Source organism: Tribolium castaneum, chromosome 6, assembly GCF_031307605.1.
Source record: "Tribolium castaneum strain GA2 chromosome 6, icTriCast1.1, whole genome shotgun sequence".
Taxonomy (NCBI): domain Eukaryota; kingdom Metazoa; phylum Arthropoda; class Insecta; order Coleoptera; family Tenebrionidae; genus Tribolium; species Tribolium castaneum.
The window spans coordinates 10,553,208-10,577,204 of NC_087399.1; the positions used below are offsets into that span (position 1 = coordinate 10,553,208).

General features: G+C 30.3%; 1 protein-coding gene across 1 annotated transcript in view; it reads left to right on the top strand.

The window, feature by feature from the left end:
- LOC661735 (uncharacterized protein) overlaps positions 1 to 23,997 on the top strand; it is a 169,433-nt gene that overhangs the window by 122,750 nt on the left and 22,686 nt on the right. The window lies entirely within an intron of this gene.

Below are 23,997 nucleotides of genomic sequence, written 5' to 3' on the forward strand. Positions count from 1 at the left end.
GCCTTTATCCCTTCGTGGAAAGTATTGTTTGGGGGCGCCCCGGAATGGAGGTCCTAGTTCCAGTACGCAACGATAAATTAGCATGTCGGCATGAATCAAAATTAAGCGGGCCTTTTTCGGCGTTTCCGTTGCTCAAAGGTTTTTCGTGTCTGGTCTCCGCAACATAAATACTGCATCAGACCATTCGCACGTGAATACGAGAAGAGGGTGCGAAAAACACACCGAAGGCCTGTCAACTTGACGAGCGAGTATTGTGGACAATGAACGACCCATTTACGCTTCGACGTTGGAAAATATTTTTCACCGCTTCGTTTGTAAATAATGTACCTGAGGGAGGCCTCCACAAATTGTTACGGTTATTTATCGTTATGACTCGAGGAGAGAATTAATGGCCAACCCGTTTGAAAAAACACAAAGATAAATTATTCGGATTTTCGAACTTGATGGAAGTTTTTTTAACCGAATAATATTTTTGAAAGTATAAAGATAAAAAGCGACAGTTTGTTACAAGAGACAAAATCGGAAGAAATGGTTTGTGATTAAGTTAAACTTGCACTTCTCGTTGAGATTTGGAGAATTTCCGCTTCCTAAACACTTATTAGTCAGAATCAGGACCTTGAGGTCCCAGTTAAAGCGTCTCGGGAGATGCCAACCCGTCTAAAGTTTCGGTTTAATAACTTGTTGACGTTTGCCACTAACAAACTATTAATGCGCTTAGTCTCAAAGGGGTGGGAGAAGATACCTTTGACACTGAGTTCTGCTTACGAGTCAGACAAGAAAATTGGCTCTAATTTAATTAATTAAAGCTGAGAGTTGATGCAACTAACAAGGAAATGCGCACTTTTCTGCGACGTGAATATCTCGCCTTTTGGCTAGATTAGAGTGGATACCAGAAATTTAGATCACACATAACATCTATTAAATTAATAAACAAACAACAACATTGATGCTTTAGTTTTAATTCCAGTCGATATTTACAATACAAAACAATTGGTATGAACATTCCAATTTTTAGATTTTTAGATAAAAGGGAAGACATGTCTGTTTGTAAACGCAAATAAAACGGAAATACAAAAATTTCTCTTGTCAAAGATAAAGGTTTCTTAGAAAATACGTATATTAAAAAATTAAAAGTAACCAAAAAATTTGACAAAGCTTCAGAGTGAAAATGCATGAAATATTGAAGAATTTTCAATTTAACTCAAGCTAAAGTAAGCCAAAGAAAGACAACTAATAATAATCAAAAATTTATTTTATTTGCAAAATGAAACGTCAAACGGAAAAATTGTTTGAGTAACAAGTCGGAGTTAAGTTCAATACTCATACATATCTGTAGGTAGCTGACTCATATCCGGCTCGAAGAACCATTTGTTTGAGATCTCAAGTCTTACTCAAACAAAAGTTGAGAAATTTGTTCATTTAATATGTCCCTGGCTTTTTTTAATACTTTACTACAATTTTATTGCGTTATTTTTAACATTCGGACAAATAAAGCTAAAATAAACCACACAAAGAAACTTAATAATAATCAAGAATATATTTTACGTGCTTATGATTTTTTGCAATATTTTGTATTTTGCAGTATGAATTACAGATTTTTTAAATACTTACAAATAAATTACAATTATTATCGTCTACTGAAAAGGAACTTACTACTTTCTATTACTTCATTGCTTTCTAGAATACAGCTTACTACTCTGAATTACATTTAACATTTTCTGAAATATACCTTACACTTCTTGAAATATACTGTTAAAAAACGTTTCTATTGCCCATTCTGTCGCTTATTATTATTATGTTTTTTTCAATATGAAATAGTGAAGCTTTTTGGTTCAAAATTTGTCAGTAAAATACAACTGTAACACTAATTCTTCTTTAATATTGAAATTAGATCTTATACTTCACCCTATTTTTAAAACAAAGTTTTCGTTGTAAATGAAAATGTCAACAAATTTAAAAGGTTTAAATTTAAGCCAAAGGCAAAAACTTGAAAACCCTCTTGGCATTCAAAGTTATTATCAAAACGTGCAGCAAAATTTACTCTTTTATAAATCTTTCTTGGTACGTCTGCTTGAGCTTCTTCATCACTATTGTGTTTTATTTGTTTTTTAATTTTATTTTGCACATTTAATAATGTGCATAAAATGTAAAAAAATGTAAAATTGACTTTGAGCTTCAACTTTTTTGTGTTAAAACTTGATATTATTTTCAAGTCAAGAAGTTAAACAGAAAAGCTGTTAAAGTAAGAAAAAAGTTCAAATTCATATTTATATGTATATGTACTCGTATATCGCAGCCGTTTAGCGAAATTAGGCCTTTCATAAAATGTCTACAATTTCATGAAATGTCTAGACATTTTATGAAATGGCTGGTGACAGTTCATGAAAAGTTTAGACCATGTCTAGCCAAGCGGCTGCGACATCTACACATCAAAAAATAAAAAAATATATCAAGATTATCAAAATAATCAATATCACAAACATTCAAATCTACAAAGGTCTGTAACTAACAGCCGAGATTTTTTCTTCTCCTTTTATAGTTTTTTGGAGTTCTAAATACGGCAAACATAGCGTCTTTTAATAAATTAACTTTTCTGCAGAAACATAAGTCCAACGAATAGCAGACTAGTGATGTCATAAGTACATGCTAATTTTTGTTAGTAACTTTTTTATTTTAATAATATCGACAGAACTAGAAACTTATTTCTTTATAGTTTTTAAGCATATAGTAATACTATATAAGTATTAGCATGTGCTTATTACTACAAACGTATTAGCTGTTTCATAACTATAAAAGCACCAACGCCGCATTTTCTCACAAAATTAGCTGTTATGAATTATCCAAGCACTTCAAAAAATGCTTAACGTAATTTATACTTTCAATGAGAGATCTAATCATTAATAACTATTTTACAGTTTTATCAACCTTATTTAAAAAAATTATTTGGTAAAATGCGACGTTGGCATTTTTTAGTTTTGAAACAGCTAATATACAGCGTTGACCAAAAGTATGGAACCAAGCGGAGTTTTGAAAAAAAAATATTCTTAAAAAATAATCACATTTTTAAAGTAGTCGAACATAGTTTAGACACAAAACGCTTGGTTCCATACTTACACCTAATGCTGTACGCTTACAGTTTTATGAATATCGATGTAAACATATACTTAAAAAAGCATTTTCTGCTTTTAATGAATATCATTCATTCATATGTATGTCATATGACTCATATTTCGCTCGAAGCCCATTTGTTTGAATCCTCAAGTCCTTACTTAAACCGAAATTGTAAAAACTGTTGGTAAAATAGGTCTTTAGCCTTTTTTAAATACGTTATTACAATTCTACTGCGTTAATTTTTTTATTCGACGTTTAAATATCTTATTATAGGTAAAAATAATAAAATAAATGCAATAATTATAATTGTATTTAATGTGATCTATCAATAATTAATGCATTTATTTTTTTAGTAAGTCCAAAACTTTGGAAAAAATAAATTAATGAATATTTAAGGATACAAAAACGCACTGACTGCACGTTTTGTTATTTATTGGTTCACTATTATTTCTTTTTGTTACAGGTATGGAATTTTATACACACTTATAAACTAAATACTTTAAACTCTACGAATTTTGGTAAGTTTGTTTATCATGATAACCAAGTTAGTGGCATTACGTAATATCCTCTAGTCAATGTTTTAAACAGCGATTTGCATAAAGTATGCTACAACTTACTTTACGAGAAGACCTTACTTTAGAATTCTGAGCAATACAGACTTTAAGGCATTCTGGTACGAGATTGTTATTCCATCATTGCAAAGCATCATACTATAACCACAAGATTACAACTGTGATAGTCCAAACAATATATTTTATTTTATATAAAAATTGTTTCTAAATTTTTGACCGAATATCGTGTTTAGAACTCGTCAACTTGTCTCAAACTTTGAGTGTAATAACTTGTTGACGTTTCTAAGCAAGAAACTATTAATGCTTTCAGACTTAGAAGTGTCTTTGACAGTCCACCCCCTGCCTCATTTTGCGCACACACGCACACATACACATAAAGCCTCCGGCAACCGGAACGAATAGTAAATGCATCACCCCTACTGTTAGTCGACCGCAGATAAATGAAGACGTGCCGAGCCTACTTGATGCCGAGCACAAACACGTCTCCGATACAACCAGGAAATCGTCTTTACAAATCTGCTTGTAGCTGGAATTTCAAGGAAACTCTTGTTATTACAAGACCGTGGAGATTTGCGAAAGTATTTTCCCAACCTATGCCAAACCCAAATTACAACACTGAAGTTAAAGACGACAAAAGTAAAAAGATATTGAAAACAAAAGTTAAAACATAAAAAAATAATTATAAAAAAGTGTAACTTTAATCGGTTTAATGAAGCACACAATTACTCTGGCTTGTGACCGCTCTTAATGCTTCAAAAAATGCAATATTAATTACTGTCAAAGGGCCACAAATTGCCAACAAAATTTTGCATTAGAATAGTAAATAATAACAAAAACGGTATCAAAAACTTAATTTTGAAAGTTTTCTGAGTTTAAATAAACGGTTAACAAAAGATTTGTAAATAAAAAACTGCAAAAAGAAACAAAAATCGTTTGATATTTTGTAAAACCTTGAAAGAGTTTTTAGTAAAAATGGTGGATGCGCCGGAAAATCGTTTATTTGAACTTTCAAGAAAAATTTATTTAATTTACATAAAATACCCAATCACAAGAAGCAATATCATATTCACTCCGCTTTTAAAAATGCAAACATAGAGAGTTTTGTTTTTAAGAAATCTGTGAGGAAACGGGGCAGACCTTGAAGATTTAGTTCCCTCATAAATAAACCCTCTTAGGTTGCATCCTCGGAAAGTGGGCCGGATCGACCGGAACGCAAATATTGTCTCCGGATAGTTGGGTTCGAGAGCAAATGATCCAAGATGAATGAAGTGCAGTTGATTGTTTTTCTTAGGGAAGGTTTGCACCCTTCATTGAGTCGTCACATCGAATTAGTTTGGATGTCGGCCAACTGTTATCGAAATTGTACCAACATCACCAAAACGGTAAATAGAACCGAAGGGAACAAAGGGACGCTTCGTTATTACAAAGTTTCGATCGAGTTATGTGTCTTGGCCGCAATGGCGTTCGAGGAATTGTTTAGGTATTTGCCGGATTTCGAGGTGAAAATAAAAGAGAAAAACGATTACGAGCTTTATTGCAACCGAACGTATTGAGGGCTTTTGGGGAAATTCACGGAGATGGCTGCTTGCTGCATGCAGATGGTTACGTTGCAGAATTTAACATAAATGCAACATAAATATGTATTAAGTTAAGTAAAAAGTTTGCAATGCAAGCGAATTTCAAAATTTTACAGGATTACGTAAGTTATACTTTTCGAAACAGGGTGATTCGTATAAAACTACGAGTCTGACCTGTCAATATAACCAAAAACACTACCATATTTTTTAATTTTTTTAAAAAGCAATGGTTTATGCGTTCGTTTAACAACAACCTTCACTACAAATATTTTCCTTATTATTATAATTATCTACAGCAAAACTAGTGGATGCGTCTGCAGTGAATCATTTAAAAATATTTGATGTATTCTAAGACTATAAAGATCGTTGTTTTAAATAAATTACATACTAGTTTTAAATTATGCCCAATTTAATCATATTTTTGAAATAACAATTGTTAATGGAGTCATCTTTTGCAGAATTTAATGTTGAAAATATATGCCATTAATAAATTTTTATCAAAAAATGGTGGATGCGCCGGGACAATTTGTTTAAAAGATTAGGAAATGTTTTAAATTAATATTATTAACTAATTGTTGTTTATTCAAAGTTTGTTAAGCTTGCAGTTTCAAGTGAATAAATACTCACTGACTGTAAAACACCATTTTATTTAAGCGTATTTACTATAGGACAACTGTCTATTTAAATAACTTATGTTTTTATGTTTGAATAGAAGTTAAAAATATCGTTCATTTTATACCAGTGGGTTCTTTTCAAAACAAGTGAGATAATCGTTTCGAAAGAGAGAAACCTTGACGTCACAACCGCCTTTTTTCATAGAATCCTGTTATCACTGAATCCTCTCATTCACCAAAAACAGATATCTGAACGATTTTCACACATCTTTCACAAAATCAAAAATTAACCTTTTTTTCGACTAATGCCTACACTAAATTTTGTTTTGGACCTCGCGAAAACACCTGAGGAATTTTGTAAAGTTTTGATAAACTGTAAGTGTCACTTTAAAGTCAAAAACCATTTGATCTTAGTATTAGACGTTTCCAATACCATCATTTAAGACAAAGTCGTTTTTTAAGTTACCAATGTCTTTAAAATGCTGATTTAAATCAAGAACAAAGATTTGTTTCTAAGATAAACATTTGTAATAACTAATTAGATATTTGGAAATGCAGACACATTTAATTTTAATGAATTGCTTATTGTCTACGTTTCGCCATCTTTTTGGGGCTTCTTCAGTACAATAAATAGGGAACCATTCGTGAAGCGTGACATTGTTAATACTTCACGCTTCACGAATGGTTTTCTATTTATTGTTCTAAGGAAGCCCCAACAAGGTGACGAAACGGATAATCTACCAAAATTAAATGTGTCAGCTTTATCGAACATCCAATTAGTCATCACTCATCAATCATAAAGCAGACGATAAACAGCAACTTTAATTATCAGTAATATTTTTTGTATCATGAGATCGAAAATGTACTCAATTAAAGCAAGCCTTAAAAGTGAATTGTAACTTTAGCCACATCATCTTTTGCTGAGTAAAATTAACATAGGACAACACAACCTCAAATGTGCGATCGTAAATAAACAGTTATTTTGTGGCTAAAGTTTTGCAGACACAGCTTGTTTTAATTTAGAACATTTTCGAATTTATGGTAGTTCAAATTTTTTATGCTCGTATTTTTAGGCGTATTTATTACTGTTTTTGGGTCGAGTTGTATTAAAAATTATTCATTTTAATTTTGATTTAAACTTTTAACAACAACTTTTCTAACAATCGTTGCTCTGGGTTTACACCAGGATTAAAGAGGATTATGCAACTTAAAGTCAGGCATATTTTAACCATATTTTTGAAAAGACAACCGTCAATATAGAAACTTCTACTATTTTAAAGAACTGTCACTACCAAAATTTTCTTTTAGACCAGACTGTACTACTCGGACACCTTTAGCTTCGGTACACATGTATCGAAAAAAACAAGTCAGAAAAGTTGCAACAGGTTAAAAAAATATTTCATAAGACAGAAAAATGCAACATACTTTTTACCAATTAAACACGTCTAACAATCATGACGTAATAAGTGGATGACAGTAGCTCATAACAACATGACAACACTTTGATAGCTAGTTTAAAAAATAAACAAACAATATTTGTCTGAAATTGGACTTCATTAAAAAAATGGTGGATGCGCCGAAATAATTTCTTGACATAAAAAATAAAAAAGTTATCAATAATTGTTGTAATTCTCAAGTGCATTAAGTTTGTAGTTTTAGATAAATCATACACTAATTTTACAACTACTCTACATTTAGTCATATTTTTGCAATGTCAATTGTCAATTTGCGCTGCCTACATGATTTTTTTACAAACATTATATTTAATTGAGCTTAAAAAAATTAGAAATTTTTAATAATAACATTATTGTAATATTTCAAGTTTGTCAGACCATTTGAGGCTAAATAGTAATTTTAAAATAAAACTTTAGTTAATCGTATTTTTGAAATGTGAAGTGTCAGTTTTTGTATCTGTTAAACAAAATTTTTTTATGCCAATATTTATTATAAATATGCTTTATCGAAAACATGGTAGATGCGCTGGAATTTTTTTTTATGTTTGGAGTATTCGGAACAATTATGAGAATAAATCTAACGTATCCAATCTTAGCTACGTCATATTTATGGTTTTACCTAAGATACTGAGTGCTGTCAGCCATCATACTCCTATGGAGAATTCTTATACTATATTATTATTATTATTATTATTATTATTATTATTATTATTATTATTATTATTTTGAGAATGACAACGATTTTTTGACCTTGAGAAAATGCCAAAAAGTGACAAGGTTTCAAATATTTAGTCTCAATGTCGCATTCTGTCACAATTTAGTGACACACAAGTTGACTTAAAATGTCTATTTTGACAACATTACCGATTTGACAAGGAAAATTTTTAAGGTCAAAAAGCTGTTGCCATTGTCAAAATCATGATGGCAGTACCTCTGCACATGACAAACACAAAAAAACGATTGCACCCAATCAATAAAATCTAATTTGTATCAATAGTAACCATGATTTATCTTTTAACTTTGTTTGGAACCCCTCCAGATAAACTAGTTAAATTCTAATCTTATCTCGCTTCTTATTCTAAAACGAAACAGGCCTGTAGTTGCCACAGCTATTGAAATTTTTACTCCGCGTCTCATACATTTCATTGGCGTCGTTAGTTCTGAAATATGAAAAGTACAAACCGCTTATGTTCGTGTTTCAAAGGTTACAAAAACGGCGAGCATTACCCTCGACTGATAATAAAATAAAATGAAGCTCTGTATGATTGTGTAGCGATGTGCAGAGAAAATCTCTTAATGCCTCGCATAATAAAACTAACGAATCTGAAATCTCGGATTTAAAAAGTGAACATCGTGCAATTTTTCCGCAATTATTCAGATTCGTATTCAATTTAGGCAAGAGTGGAAGAGAAGAGAGAGAGAGAGAGGTTGTTGAGCGTCTCGCATTAATTCAATAGGTAACTTCTACGAAACTCTGGTTTGACATAAAGCAGAAATTTAAGGGTTGCCAACCTAATTAATTTTCCTTTTTATTATTCATCGAGGTACTTAAGTGAGTACGCGACCGTGAGATGCGATGTCATTACGCTATGCATCACGGCACTTCATTACTCTGTCTAAGAAACGAATTACATGAAAATTACATCGGAAGCTCCGCTTTCAAACTGATACGACACTGTAAGATTTCTTTTTGACTCGGCCTGACTGGTATTAATATTGTACAGGCTTCGAGACATCGAACAACTCACAACTGGTGCAAGTTTATTCAGCAAACTTTCGCCTTATTATAATCAGAAAGAATTTCTTAAATATTTAGCTTGTGAACTTCTCTCCTAGTCGACGAAAGTTTTGATTGTATTACCTCTTCTTTCAGCAAGCGCCTTAACAGATTTAACATAATAAGGCCTGGTTGCTTGTTTGCTATTCTACGGCTCGAATTTGTCTTTTCTACTTTAGGCAATGTCATTATCACCGCGGTTAACTTTTCTAAACAGCGACGCGAAACTTTACATAATTGCGTATCAAACTTCACGACTAAACCAGAATTGGAATTTTTAACTGTGAAAGTGCCACAATTTTTCCTAATATGTACGGAGAAACGGTTTTTGTTTGAATAAACTTTGATTAAAATTTTCATAAAGCGTAATGTGTTTTGTCACTGTTGTTAATATAGTAAACAAATGTGGTTATGTGACTCGCTACATGGGTGAGCAAGTGGAGGACTTTTGTTTTAAATATGAGCTGTTATTAATTTCGTTGGTCACAAAAGTTTCAACAGATTTAAATTTTGAGCAACTTCATTTACACGTATGTAGAGGGTGAATCAAGTTAGGGGACCAATGCATTGTTACATTGGACGACTTTCAAAAGCGATTATTTGTTACTTGTTATAAAATTTTTAGGTGTGATTTCAGCGAACATTAATGAGTTCGATTTTTAGTTATGAAATAATTAAATTAGTTGGCAGAATTGTTAGTCTGTTGCCAACTTATATCACCAAACTATTTGAGAACGGTCATCAGCAATTGTTCTGTATACAATTTCTTTAAAATGTAATTATCAAATTATCAATACCATACTAAGAAGTGTACATTACCGTAAAAACCCTATTTTATTTATAAGTTTTAGTAAATATTTTAGTGTGCATGGTGGGTACCAAAAATTTTAAATACAGGCTGTATCAGAAATACCTGTCTTAAATTTAACGGGTAATAGAACCCAACAAATAAAACATCTTCTCTATTTGTAATTTTTTAATTAAAAAAATCGCAAAACTTATTTAACATGTGGAAAAAGATAACACTGAAATGTGTACTCGCCTATGGGTACAAAAATTAAAGAGTCTACTAACTACTTTTGTTGTGACAGAAGCGGACAATTTAAACAATTTAAAACAACAATGGAAATTGTTGCAATGAATATAAACTAATTATTAAACTTTGACCGGCTCGTTTGCACAAAAGAAAGAAGAAAAACAGTGAAAATTTTAAATAAGAATTTTGCAAAACGTTATACAGGCTGGTCTATTCCAGTTACCGTCTTCTATAGCTCAGTTATTATTAAAGTTGAAGTTTTGAGATTTTTTAGATGGTACATATTTATACTCTAGGACACATTTCAGAAAAATATTTTTTACTATGCAATGTCCCTAAAAAAGTATGACATCATAATCATAATTTTTTTAATAGCAATTTATTATCTTCTATGGCTCATTATGATATTTTTTTAGCTTCTTACATGTCTGTAAATTTTTTTTTAATTTGTTTAGAGATTACTGTTATAAAAATAAAAACCAAAAAAAATCGGTTATACATCTCCAATTTTAGAAATTAATAAAAAATAGAAACAGTGTTTGTTCGAAGACTTTTTTACTACGTAAGTGTTAACAAACAGACTTATTAAGTGCGTTCGATTAATTTGAATTACTACAGGATCTTTACAATTTATTTCCAAATTTTTTAATCTTCAGAGCCTTTTAGTTTGCTTATTTTAAATGGCAACTCTTATTTATTTTTATATCATTCGATGCAGAATTAAAAAACGATCAAATTTTTATCATACAACCGTAACGGAAATTCTAACACATTCGGAGTTTCTTGTAAAAACTTGTTTTGTCAAGTATTTTAATGACAAATTCAATGAATAAAATTTGAAGATGGTTCTAACCATGTTTATTTTTATATCTTGCGATGCGGAAGCAAATGGCAAACATGTTTTGCTACTACAACTCTAACGTAAATCCTAACAATTAGGAGTTATTTACTGAAAACTATTTTTATCAAGTATTTTAATTACAATTTTAATGAATACATATTAAATATGGTTTTTACACCGTTTTTTTTTACGGTAATCGATGCGGAATTGAAAAGCAAACATTTTTTATTACAACCCTATTGCAAATCCTAACACATTCGGAGTTATTTGCTAAAAACTCATTCTGTCAATGACAAATGAATCTAATGATTAAAAGTGGAACTGGTTAAGATTTTTGGCAAATAACTCCGAATGTGTTAGGATTTCCAATAGGGTTGTAACAAAAAATGTTTGTTTTTTTAATTCCGCATCGAATGATCTAAAAATAAATAGAAGGTTGGAGCCATCTTCGACTTTCATTTATTAAATTTCACTAAAAAATTGCTGAAAAAACAAGTTTTTGGCAAATAGCCTCGAATGTGTCAGGATTTACTTTAAGGTTGTAAAAAAAATGTTCGATTTTTAATTCTGCTTCAAATGGTATAAAATAAATAAAACTCGCCATTTAAAATAAGCAATGTAAAAGGCTTTAAAAAATAAAAAAAATTAAAAATCAGTTATAACCATCCTGTAGTAATTCAAATTAATCAAACTCACTTAATAAGTCTGTTAGGCGTTGTTTAACACTTACGTAGTAATAGTGATTTCAAAAAAGCACTGTTTCTATTTTTTATTAATTATTAAAACTAAAGATGTAAAACCGCTTTTTTTGGTTTTCAAAAAAAGTAATAGCATGCGATTAAAAAAATTTATTATTATGACGCCATACCATTTTTTGGACCCTATGTATAATCAAAAATATTTTTTTGAAATGTGCTTAAGAGTATAAATAACATCTACAAAATATCAAAACTCTAACTTTAACTGAGCTACAGAAGACGGGAGCTGGGCTGGACCACCCTGTATACAAAAGTTATTTCATTTGGTGAGTTTTATTACTTAAAATTAACACACGTATTTCTGATAAACCCAGTATGTGTCATTTTTTTGTCTCATATTTTGTTCGATATAGTTGAGAAGGAAGGACAAGAATAAAAATTTATTTAGCATTAATAAGTAGATGACACTTTGTGCATATTAGTAACTACTTAATTTTTATTCCATTTGTTTTTACATCATATTTAGCCCCTACTTAATGGATAGTGGACATTTTCGACCCGTTTTTTTTTATTTTTTATAGTTTTTAATATTAAATTATTATTTAACTGTTAAAATTGAAAAACTGTTTCATCTAAGGCTATAGTTTTTATTTCCTCAAATTATATTAAATTAAATTTATTTTTTAAATTCTTCTTTAATTTTTTTTTGTTTTTTTATGTTTTTGTACATTTTTTACGTTAACGGATCTAGAATTAACCAGTTTATTGTAATATGTAGTTGTGCGTATTCCTATACACACTTAAGTAATGCTAAAATCGCTTTCAGAAATCTTTACGAAGTAGGGCGTTTGAAGTTATAATTTGCAGCAGAATTATAGTCTTCTCTTTGAACTAGAATTAGTTAAAAATGACATAATTTTTTGAGCGTTTTAGCACTTGTTATTAAGAAAAGCAATTATTTTGAGTAAAAAATAGATCGAAAAGTTAAAAATTGGTTAGATTTTTGTGTTATTAAACGATGTTGCGTAGTATTTTGTAATAATTTTAAGCAAAAAATTTAGTTTTTTGCGACAATTTTCGAATTAGGTCATTAAAACTATAAATATTTTATTTTGGCCAGAAATACACAATTTTGTGTTTTGTGTAATGACTGCTTCAACGTTTTTTAAATGGCAGGCTCATTTGTTCTTTTTAATTGTCGAAAATTGAGAGACCAATTTTTCGAAACAATTTCCTTATGTGATTGACAAAATTTTGAAGAATTTAATAGATTGACACCGTCCGGCTTAATAGAGTCACTTGAACAATGAGGGTCTTTCCAGGGTCGGTCTTTGTTTGTAGTGATGAAACTCTGGTCCGTGCTTTCGATTTTCTGGCCCCTAACTGATTGCAGCATTCAGGCCTTAATTAACTGGGTTGTTTGGATATAATCACGACAAATATACAAGTATCGATCTTTGCTTTCTCCACCGGTTGCGTGAGCCTACGTAAGGCTATAAAAGCCTTGTTGATTGCGCAGGGAATTAATTTACATAATTGCATCCGAATCTTAGCGGTGCTCCAGGCTCTGCTTTTTCTTTCTTTCCATTGCTAGAATTTGTTTGGATTAATTAAATGCGTCGAAATCAAAGTTGTCACAAGCTTCGTAGGTACATTTGTCGGCCTGAAAACTTCTTTAATATCGAATGAAGTCTTCTTTGATCTACCCACCGGCATACAACTGGTCCCTTGATGCTTCTTTTAATTTGATAAGTTAATGCGTTTAAGAGGAAAGCACGCGTATTTACACAACCTGGTTAAGATCGTTTGAAATTAAAATGGGGTTTTAAGGGGACTAAATAATCAAACAAAAAAATAGAACACAACATTTTTAGCAACTAAACAACAGAGAAACTAACAATATTATAAAAAACAGAAAATGTTTTGATTATTCAAGTTCTATGTCTTTAAAATATTGCGTTGCGGAATGTAGGTATTTGTTAATCAGAGTTCCAAAATTTTAATAACAAACGTCACTATGGTTCTAAAACAAGCTATGCTTAAATGTTTTGTTCAAAAAATACAAAAAAATTTGCTTGCTCTAAAATCTAATTATTACGTAAACAGAAATTAAAAATAAAATTTGAAAATAAAAAAAGTTTGACACTTCAGTTTTTAATTTAGTATTGGGTAGTTTTGACATTTTGTTAATAGTATTTATACTCTAGGAGACATTTCAGGAAAATATTTTGACTATACATTGACGTCATAGTCATATTTTTTTTAATGGCTAGCTACTATTTTTTTGTGCTCATTATGAAATCTTTTTAACTTCTTACATGTTCCTAAAGGTTTTGTTTCAAATTGGTTCAAAGATTATTGTTAAATTTTTTTTTAGAAATAATAAAAAGTAGACATAGTGTTTATTTGAAGACATTTTTACTACGTGAGTGTTAAGCAAGGTCTAACAAACTTATTAAGTGAGTTTTCTTAATTTGAATTACGACAGGGTGTTTATAATTTATTTCCAAAATTTTGACTCTTCGGAGCGTTTTAGTTTACTTATTTTAAATAGCAACGCTTAATTATTTTTATATCATTTAATGCAGAATTAAAAAGCGATTAATTTTTTATCATACAACCATAACGTAAATCGTAACACATTTCAGAGTTTCTCGTAAAAAATAGTTTTGTCAAGTATTTTAATGACAAATTTTATGAGTAAATCCTTATTGCACAACCTTATTACAAATCCTAACTCATTCGGAGTTCTTTGCTAAAAACTCATTCTGTCAATGACAAATGAATTTAATGATTAAAAGTGGAACTGGTTAAGGTTTTTGGCAAATAACTCTGAAAGTGTTAGGATTTACGTTAGAGTTGTAATAAAAAAAAATTTTTATTAAACTAATTAATAAATTAATGTTTTCATTATTATATTATATTAGTTTTTAAAACTAAATGTGTAAAACCGATTTTTTTGGGTTTTATTTTTTTTTATCAGTAATCCCTGAACCGATTTAAAAAAAACTTGTAAGGTATTGACAACTTAAAAAACAACTTTGTTTTAAATGATTACAGTACTGAAAACCGTTTCTCTGCATCTACTCTCTAACTCAAGTTATTTCTTCTTAAAGTTGAAATTATGACGTCCTAACCGTCTATGAGCATTTGGTTCACTATTAAGATCAAATGGTTTTTGACTTTTAAGTGACAGTGATATAGTTTATTAAAACTTGCCAAAATTTCTTGGATGTTTTCGCGAAGTTTAAGACAAAATTTAGAAAACATATAAGTTTAGAAAGTAGTTAATTTTTTATTTTGTGGAAAATGTGTGAAAAATGTTCAAATATCTGTCAAGTTTTTGGTGATTGAGAGGGTTCAGTGATAAAAGAATTCTATGATGAGAGGCGGTTATGACGTCACGATTTCTTTCTTTAGAAGCGATTATCTCGCTGATTTCTCACTGTAGAAAATTTTGAAAAAACCTACTGGTGTAGAATAAACTATATTTTCAATTTCCGTTAAAACATAAATCAGGTAAAATAAATTGCCAATGTCTTTAAGGACATATAAAAAGCTAAAAAGGTTTTATAATTAGCACAAAAAAATTATAGCTTGCCATTAAAAAAATGCATTATTATAACGTCATACTATTTTTGGCACACTCCAAATACTCAAAAATTATTTCCTGAAATGTGTGCTTGAATATAAATAACATCTACAAAATAACAAGAACTTCAACTGTAATAATAAATGAGCTACAGCAGACGGGAACTGGGCTGGACCACCCTGTATTATTATAAGTCAAACAATGCTGTTTAATATTTTATTAATTTCACTTTAAATAGTACAAAATCTTTGAATCATTTTCTAAGTGTTTATTCACTTTGCATTACACTAAAACTGTGTTTATTCTGTTAATAAGAAGTGACTCCACATGAGTATGTGTATCACATGCATTAGAATAATTGGTAACTTGGTTTACGGTCGTGATTGCCCCGACATTTCCAATACCGTCAACTTTGTAAACATTCTACTTACTCATGCTATTAAATTACTTATTCTCCATAAACAAACATGGCATTATTTACATTTCAGAATGGCTGACATGGACGTCATATTTTTCTTTATTTTGAATACAGTCTGCCTTTTTAGGTGCAGTTTGTTGAAATAAATTTTAATTAAAATGAAAACCATGTATCTAAAATCTTTGCTTTAATAATGCATGCCAAACTTAATGATAATGGCGCCATAAAACTGTTAGAACCAAGTTAAAATTTCATAAATAATTAACCCGTATGCAGCCTTAATCGCCCTGGCTGGAATGTTTAATGCAATTTACGATTATGTGCAAACTTCTAATCATTTTCTTCCGAGATTTATTGGTGGAGTGGCCACAAAAAGCAATTACATAATGTTTGACGGACAACTAACAAATTTGTTCGCTCCCTTCGATTCTTTAACAAAAAAGGGAACATCCCCATTTTCGCCGGAACCTCCATTATTTATTAGAAGAGAGTTTGTCAGATAGCCGTTCCTCGTCGAACTTTTGAACTTTGCACTTATCCGTTCTAGAGGTGAACTCGGGGGTTTTTCTCCTTCGTTGCCGCTTTTTACCTTATCCTTTAGATACATGATCCTGATGGCACCAAACGTCGTTTGTGCGATAACTAGAGCGTTCCTGACAGGTTTGCATGATCAAAGGAGCAGATGCAACTTTTTAATTTCATTTGGAACATAGTTTTTGGATTAAGACTGGTGTGATTTTGATGTAAGACGAAGTGGAGCATTGAGTAAAATCCATAAAGCCGTCGAATTTTATTATTTCTCGTCGACAGACACCGAAAAGCTGTTTCAGCTTTTTAGCGGAGGCGATTTATCGAAACGGTCGACGAAAAGCGCTTAAACGTCAATACGTTGACGGATACAAATGACGACGGCGAGGCGTCGCGACGTCTCTTTCGCTCTCGGAAGATGCTTAATTAGAACGTAGGTAACGATAGTTAGATAACAGTCGCGAGTGAGGGGTTGAAGATAAATCCGGAGTGGTATCACGCCAATAACCGGAGTTTATCGTCCCAACTCTTGACGTATTGCTCGACTTACACGTTGCATAACTCTCGCTTAATGCGTGATGTAATTAATCTGAGGAGAGAATGGCTGATGGCAAAGTTTCTGGAATCTCGGGTGTGTGCTGGATCAACAATGTTCAGACTATGTGTGATACTATGCGACAGATCTTAGACAAGTTTGATGCTTCTTTATCTAATTATCACATTTTTCAAAAAATATCGCAAGCTAATGAACTACATTTTATCTAATCACGAAAACCTAAATACTAGGACGTGAAACGAAATTCAAAATATAACATGACTTTTAATACCCATAAAATTAATGGTTCTGTTCCTATTATCTCAATAAAATTTGCTGAATTTGAAGAGTAAAAAAACGAGATAATAGTACAAAGTGTTCAAAAATGGTTGTTCATCTAGTCAGCTACAAAATTTAGATTTACTGTGCCGCTTTGTTCAAATGACTATCCTAGTCTCTGTATTGTCATCTCTGTCAAATCTTGCAATAAGCCTTTTACTCACTTTTTTTGTATTTTTCGGCAAGCTGTTTCAAATGTAGGATTTGTCTTCATTTGTGTTTTATATTTCTGTGATTTTTTATTTTGTTTATTCTTTTGTTTCTAGATTCAAAGCCTGTCTGCATTATATTGACGGATCTATTACTTTGACGTCATTCACAATTAAATTAGGCGGCACATTACGTTCAAATTTCATAGGTGACTGGATGAATAACCATTTTTGAACACATTGCAATTTTTATTTATGTTAGTAAATGTGTTCTTTTCTTAAAAAAATCGCAAAGACATTTAACTAAAAAAATATAGCTAAAAGTCTCGTGATTTAATATTTCACTCTTGAAATAAAGCGTCCGTTTTACAATCAAACTCATCAAATAAATAACTATTACAGTTTCCAGTATCGAATTATTTTTTGAGTGATTTTTCAAAAAAGTTGTAAGATTGAACCATATAAGCAAACCACAAATTGTCTTTGAGGATTTTCTGTTATTTTTCTGGGCGTACACTCTCTTATTTTTAATACGGTGCGTTCAAAAAGTCTTTAGATCAACTCTTGCTATGGAATTTAGATTGACAGATTTTTATTGTCTTTAAAAAAAAAAACTTTTTTTTTCCTATTATATCGTATATTTGTATTTTTCTTTCTTATAGTTTATATTTAATATTTTGTTTATACTGTTTTGTAATTATTTGGTAATTTCTATTATTGCATTGTGTTATTTTTATATGTAATTGTTCTGTTATTGGAATTTTGTAATTCTGTTGGACAATAAAGCATTTATTTATTTATTTATTTATTAAATTATCGAAATGGAGGCAAATTACAAAAAAAAATAAAAAACTAAATAGAAATGGTCACTAACTTTCTTAAATTAACTCTGAATCTTGAATTTCAGATCTCACGCGTTTAACTTCGGTATTACGTATAAATAACGATAGTTTTTTTTAACTTGCATGCTTGATCTAAAAAACCGAGTAGATGATGGTCTGTAACTTTTCCAAATAACCTTCTTTGAAAACACAGATTGATTTGATTGGTACAGATGTATTTAAAAACAATCTTTAGTAACTTTATTGAATTTTGCTTGTAAATGTTTTGACTTAATGATTCGTCACAACCATATTTAGATTCAAAGGTTTTAAAATTCTTTATGTTTTTTTTGTTTTTGTTTTATTCTTTGCTATTTGTTTATTACGATCAATCGCATCATAGAGAATATAGTGTATAGAGCTTGCACTTAGTGACTTTTACGTAAATATTGGACAGAAAAATAAGAGATTCTTGTTGTTTTTAAATGGCATCATGTGTCAAATTTAATGGATTTTAAAAAAGCAATTCTGTTTGAATTTAGTAATGTAACGATCCTTTCTCAACTTAATTTTTATTAAAAGGTAAAAAAAGTAAAAGTTTTATTTAAGATTTCTGGAAAAATAAAACTAAGTTAGCTTTAAAAATAATGTTATTAGCTATCTGTCACTTGTACAGTAGCCAAAAATTAAACCTGTGTGCAATAATTAGTTTAACAATGGTACATTTAAGTAAAACTGAGCGAAAAAAATTTTATGTTGGTTGATCATGGCGATAGAAAGCCAAGAAGTCAATGGCAGTCATTTTAAACATCATTTATAGCATAAAAATCATGTATTTCGTATCGAAACTTTTTTAATTGAAATGTGTTCTTTTTTATTTAAAAATGCTATTTAAACAATTATTATTAACTTTTAGTTATTTTTTGGTCAATATTTAAGCGACAAAAAGCTAAAGATAGATAAAGACAACATTTCTAAGGTTACAAAATTTAACATTTTTCAAAATTTTATTAGTTCGAATATTTTTTCAAAATTTTTATTAAATTAAGGTATGCATGTGTTACACGATAAAACTCAGAATTTTTTTTTAATATTATAACTGACTACTTGCATTAGAAAATCAAGTTTGTCTTGTATTCTAAAAACAAATGAAGATAGAAATTTGATAAACGATAGAATTTATATACTCTTAAACAAATACGAGAGTGGGATGATTAATTCGTAGTCTCATATAGAAACCACTAATTGTTTTACTTTTTACTATAACCTCCTTCTAGTTATATACACTTGATTTATATACTTTTTTACCACTTTTAACACTTAAGGTATATTAAGGTAACTTTTAGAATAAAAATATTTCTTTACAGCTGGAATCTCAAGTTTCAACATTTTTAAAAAAATTGTAAACTTAGGACACTTTAGGCAGCAGTTACAAAGTACTTTACCAAATTCAAGCAAATTGTCTCGTTACACTATGAAAGGATGGTACTACGAGTACATGAAAACATAAAAAAAAAGAAAAAAACAATTGTCTTCTATAAGAGGCCACAAATTAATCATCCTATCTTCGTACCAAATTTCAGTTAGTTTTGTTGAATAATTTTTATAACATTTAACTATATCTATACTGTTTAGCAACTTTGTATGCCTTCAATAACTTAAACTTCAAAAATTAGTTTAATAATCCAATATGTCTTATGACACGTGGAGCTTTCGGGTCCTCACATATTTATTTACCCTCTTTACTACTTTTTATTTATTTAATTACAAATTACAATTTTGCTCTTATAAATCAAATCCTTACTAATTCTACTCGGTGGATCTAATACATACAGAAATGAGAGTTTGCTATGAAATAATTAATTGTTTTTGCTGTGCATAGGAATGTTAATTGAAGTTAATTCATTGTGTAGCTGATCACAATTAATCTTACTAAAATTTTAAATTCGGATTAATTTGAGTTTTGCAAAATATAACCCTGTAGACATAATAGCAACAACGGTTGAGGGTCCGACCTCTGTCTAATCCATTTTTGAAACAGGTGTCGACTGTTTCGACTACATGTCAACAACAGGTGTTTGTAAATTTTGATATTTATAGATTATTAAACTGTCAAATACAACAAATGCATTGGGGTTGAATCAAATTGGAAATAATTTTGTTGATCGTTAGAAGGTTCAATGAGTTCACAATAAATGAGAACGGATGGGTATAAAGTTTGAAGGTTTTTTCGTACATTTTGGTGAAGAAGATAGATCTGGAAATAATAGAGTTTTCGTTGCCAAATAAAAACATTGGATCAATCAGTTTTCTTTAGACGTTGTTTTTGTAATAAAGAATGATTTTTACGTCATTGTGAAACCAGGTTGTGATCGATCACTTATTTGTAGACATGTTTATTTGGTATTTTCATTTTGAAGCTTACTTTTGTTTACTTTTATTTATGCTAATGAAAGCAGGCGAAAACGTATTTAGTTTGCTGATTTTTATCAAGGATTAAGAATGCAAGCTGTGCTTAATTTTCCGGCGAAATTGCATACTCGGGTTCATTTTCTCGTTGCGTTTATTACTTTTTTCCGAAAGAGTCGCTTCACGAATCAATAGGGAATTATATGAAATTTCCTTTTTGAAGCTAATAATGTCACTGTCTATGGAATATGAGTAGCAATTTTTTCATTTTTCAATGGGAGCTAAGACACTCTGACACTTTTAATATTTCAGCAAAACCCTCCGCGCTGCTCCCTAAAGTTTATTACGACAGACGGTCGTCGTTGACGTATTCGCCGGAAATGATTGATCTATATTGAAAACTAAAAAAGTTATATGGAAGAGAGGGCGGAGCCCTTCAAACTTTGATTGAACCGGGAAAAACAATTTATTTTTTTCCAACAAAAGATAAGTTTTGGTAGGTAATTAGAACAGTCGGGATTAAATCGCCACGAGGCTTTCAAAATATCTAGGATTTTAATAAAAGCGCTCCTTATTGCGGCCATAAATCGCAGTTTTCTTTCAAAACAAAATCGGAGTTAATCCGAGCCGGTCAATTTGTAGTATAGAACGCCATCTGTCGACACAGGCCGGTGCCGACCTAACAAGCCAGCCAGATAATTGGAAAAGCCCCGGGAAATAAAACGATTCGGTCGGCGTGAAAACACCAGATCCAATAATCCCAGATTTACTTGGCGCTGAAATAATGGAACGGTGACGGGACATGGACGGTTCAAGTCCCATTGGGCATCTAATGAGTGTCTCTTTGCAAAACGAAAACTTTCTTAGAATTTAAACCCAGGAGCCCTCGGCTTTAGAATTAATTGAACAAATATTTGGACCTTAATTGAAACTGCTGAAGAATTTGTTTGGAATTATTAGGATTATTATGTAATTAGTAATCAATCTGAATTTCTTTTGAGAATTGCATGTAAATAACGAAAGCGACAAGCATTTATTTCTCGAAATTTTGCACTTTTACCTTTTCAACATTTTTTCTACTTGTTTGTGTTTTATATCACATGTATATTTTGTCTCAGTCACAAAATAATGCCTTTAAGTTTGCAATAGACGAGTATTTTACATAACTATGTACTTTTTTATAGTCAAAAATTAAACAATTAGGAAAAGAAAATATTAAATACCATTTGGACATTTTTACCACATCAATCATTACAATAAGAAAATATAATAAACTTTTAGGATGTATAAAACATATTCCAGAGAGAGAAGAGTCGGCAGTTGTCGGTTTGTGTCATTATTAGATTAGTCTACAAACCACTCAGCTAGTTTACAAAATATTCAGCTAGTTTATAAATTAGCAAAATTTCCACATTAACCGTAACAAATCGGTTTTAGGGGTTTCATTTCTCTTGAGCGTAACTGTACCTCATTCCTATAGTACAAATTAATACTCTACTAATTTCTTCTAAACAATATGAAAACAATTAAACAATAACTTCTCTAAACTATTTATTTACAATACGAATTTGTATAGAGCGAGTTAAAAATAACGCATAAAATTCGTAAATCTTTTATTTTCCAAAAATAAAAAAAATGCAAAAACAAGTAAATTAGCATTTTAATTGAGCTCAGATTGGCGGAGTTATTACGTAATCATAATGTTTTTAAATAGAACGATACCATTTTTATAATTAGAACCTAGACTAACAGCTTTTACAACTGTGCTGCTTGTTTTGAATGTGCGCGAACCGAATTTTTATAATAAAATTCATGTTTCTGATATTTTTCTCAAATAAAATAAAAATGCACAAACAAGGAGTTTAGTACTTTAAGAAAGCTCAATTTTAACCTAACTGGATCAGTCAAGCGGCTAATTCATATAAAATTTATAGCTTACTTTAGACTAATGAACATTTTAATTTCTTTTCGTGCTCGCTTCATTCACATTCAAAATAAGTAGCACAGTTGTAAAGGCTGTAAGACGGATTATGAAAAAATTATGAAAAAAAATCATACTGTTGCATTTCAAAAATTTTGTGATAACGGCATGGCGCCGCCATATTGGCCGCCATGACTGATCCAGTCAGGTCAAATTTGAGCTCAATTAAAATGCTGCACCTGTTTTTACATTTTTTTTTATTATTGAAAAATAAAAGTATTACAAATTTCGTAGTACGTAGTATCGTAATATTACATTTTTTGAAAATATGTTAATGGCGGACGCGGACAAAAGAATTTCAATTACCATGATATATAAATTTATCTCTTACAAAGTACAGACCGAAAGAGTGATGCTGCAAAGAACGAACATTTGTTTAATGAACTATGTAAAAATAATGAATAAAGAATTCTATACCAAAAATTCTAATAAGTGTAAAAAAATGTGATAAAAAATTGATGACATGATAGTGTTATAGGGAACACTTGCCCTAGCACCACAGTAAGCTCATGTTGTCTGAATATTTTGAAGCCGTTTCAAAAATATCGAAAATTATATCATGTAATATATTGTTCTAAAAACATACGGTTTCTAAAAACAACTTGAAAAAAATCACTTTACTTCATATACTTTAGGAATTTGCAATTCGTCATATTAGGTCTTCTTCTCCTACCTTCTGTGGTCACTGAGTCCTATGTCACAGCTACGCTCACTTGTTTATTAAAATATATATATATTAAAACTGCCCACCGTGCATTAGTGGACACCGCCCTAGAACGAACAATGAATGAATGATTCCTCATCGATGTTCATTGTTGAGAGGTTTTACTATAGTACAGTCTTTTTCATATTTTTTTTCTGCAAAGGTTAGTTTAATTTTACAAATGATTGGCTTTTATTTTTAAGAAAACAAAAAATTCAACAAAGCCCTAAAAAATGATTGTCGGATTAAAATTTTTTTACAATCGAAGCCCTTTTTAAGAAGCTTTATTTTCTGAAAAAATTAAGTAAATTGCTGGTCGAGATGACATTTTGACAAAAAAGTTTTTGTTTTGATAATATACTAAAGATTATTTTTTCCATAAATAAAGATCATTTTGGTAAGTTTTCTTTTTGACATAAGTAAACACAAATTTTCATTAAGAATAAACAAGTGCTAAGATGATTTAAGGAATCAAAGAAACTTATTAAGGTCCTAAAAAAAGATTGTGTGTTTACTATTTTTATGCAACCGAAATATCTTTCAATAAGCTTTCTTTTCTGCAAAAATCACCTGAAACTGTTTAAGTTATTAAATTCTGACATTTCTTACATTTAAAAAATTATTTTAACGGTGTCTTACTTAAAATCGAGCTAAATTGCTTCCCAGTAGATTTGATGCAAATTAAGCCAACCCCAAGCTATTTTGGAGTCATTAAAAATTGAACGTAAAGCAAGAAAAGTCAAGCAATGTTACTTAAAAATATTATTATTGAATTTCTTAGACTTTAGAAAAAGCTGCCTAGTCTCGGCATCAACTAATTGAAGTAGTGCTCGATGACCAAT